Raw genomic sequence first — 2,266 nt, 5'->3', positions numbered from 1 at the left:
TAGAGTATTTGCATCTCAGAAGCCTGGAGCCGCTTTCAACCGGGTGCTACTCTTCAGGGTGCTGCTCTCCAAGGTACTGCTACCTTGAGCGCCGTCTCCGACTTCCCCTGCACGTTCACTTTGCAACGCTGAAGAGCAGTGCCTTGTGGGATGGGCTGTTTATTGTCCTTATTATATCCCGCAGCTCATACTCATTCTTCAATATGGATACCTGGCATTTTCTCAGCCTTAAGTAAACTGCTATGCAAATAGAGCTTTGAGCTGTCCTAGTTTCCAACCAGATCACCAGTCCTTGATCCCTCCTATCAAACTTCTGGAGCTGTGTCCCCAGAGACAGACCAGCCTCCACAGGCACCAGGACATGGGGAGGAGAGAACAGGAAGGTTCTTTCCTTCACCTAAATCCTGTTGGGCTAACACTTGTGATTTTCACTAGAGTTCACTCTGTAATGTTATGTCTCTGGCTCTAGAATTTCAAGTTCTATGTAGTGACCCCTATTTGAAGGTGGCTTCCCAGTAAGGTAAAGGAAGGGGTTTGAACTTCAGAGAGCACAGCTGAAAGGTTATTCTCTGAGCTGAACAATGGCTGTAGCTGTGGATCAACAAATCTTGGCTCCTCAAGTACAGGGAGAACTTCGAAGAGTGAAGCTGGCAGAAGATTCTCACTGGAAAAAGGAAATTTCCCCTCAGGGTGAGATACAAGAACTTAGCGCTGAGTAGTTAAAATAGAGGAACGTGAGAGACAAAGCCACCTGGGGTTAACAGCAGTGTGGGGGATGTGTAGCACTTTGCTGTTTGTGTCAAAGTGGAATCTGCTTATCCCCCGGGCCTGTTAGCTGCCGCTTTCCTCCCAAGTTCAGACTGACTCCTCAGAGAATGCCCAACGCTGGCTGCTCTGAGTGTTGGTCCTTAAATGAGAATCACTTAAAATGGCTGGAGCACCACTCAGGATCACAGAAGAGCACATAAAGGCTGTTCTCTTTTTGGAGAACAGCTGGCATTCAGCGACAGCCAGCCTGAATCAAGGGGCTCCACTGGTCTCCACTGACATTACTGAATCTTTGCATCCTATTGCAAAATAGCTTTATTATTGATTGGATCTCTGAGTTTTGCCTAAGGGTTGACAGGAACAGCCCCAGGAGAGCTGGTGAGCAGCCTGCAGTGGGCCTGGTGCCACCCTTTAACTCTCTCAAGTCTTCCACACATCCACACTCCTCACTGCCCTTGCAGAGATTTGTGTAAGACTGATTTCCTCCTTTTCTTGTGTTCTGAGATGATTAAGTTTTAGTGCCTACAGAATTTTGACCACTCCAGTTCTTGAACAGAGAGAGGAGATGCTCTGAGAGGAGAGGTAACCCTCAGGATCAGAACTGGGTTTCCTAAACATCCATTTGAGGCCAGCACAGACAGAACCCATGTGTCTGTGCCAGGCACTGGTGAAGCACTCACAGCCAGAACCAGAATAGCTGAACCACAGTCCCAAGGTAGAACTCCAGTTCTTCCACAAGAGAGGTAAGAAGAAACGGTCCTTCTTTGTCTATCTGGATCTTGGTATGCAAGATTGTGTAGTGGGGGTGGGGGAGCTTCGGAGTCCGACAGCCCTGAGTTCAAATCCTAAGTCTGCCACATACTGTGTAACCTAAACAAGTATGAAAGGTTTCCAGCACAGGGCACAGGTGTTCAGTAAATGTTAGCTTATTTCTTCTCTTTCTTTCTCTTCCCCTGCTCCCTTCCTGTGCCCCCCCGTTCCATTTAAAAGCCAAAGGAAACTCACTTCTTTGTTAGTTTCTTCTGAGTCTGTTTTGTCCTCTGCCCTCTGACTCAGGCAGTATAGAGGCAGTTTGTCCAATGGTAGCGTGTTTTGAGTAGGGGTGTTCTGTTTTCTCAGGAGTTGGTGACATTTGGTGGTGTGGCTTTGTATGTCTCTTTCAGGAGGCACAGAGGCGACCAGAACCTGAACAGAGGAACCATCTGGAAATAAGTTGGGAGAAATCTGCAAATGGAGCCTTGCTAGGTAATAATGCCCTTCTTTCTTTACAACCAAATTAGCTGTGGGGTTTCTGTGGCATTCACCACTCCAGACCTTTTGAGTTGAGTTTTTCAAATCCATTCCATCAATTCCACTTGAAGAGACATATAAATCTAATACCATCATCAGTGCTGTGAAGGGTGTTTCTGGAGTCCACAGTGGGTGCTGCATTGAAGCCCATCTTAGGAAGGTGGTAACACCTCTGGCAGGTGCCCAGAAAGGTGGATATAGATATATA

The sequence above is a fragment of the Pteropus vampyrus genome, unplaced genomic scaffold, assembly GCF_000151845.1.
Source record: "Pteropus vampyrus isolate Shadow unplaced genomic scaffold, Pvam_2.0 Scaffold286, whole genome shotgun sequence".
NCBI classification, from domain to species: Eukaryota; Metazoa; Chordata; class Mammalia; order Chiroptera; family Pteropodidae; genus Pteropus; species Pteropus vampyrus.
This window is presented reverse-complemented; position numbering follows the sequence as displayed.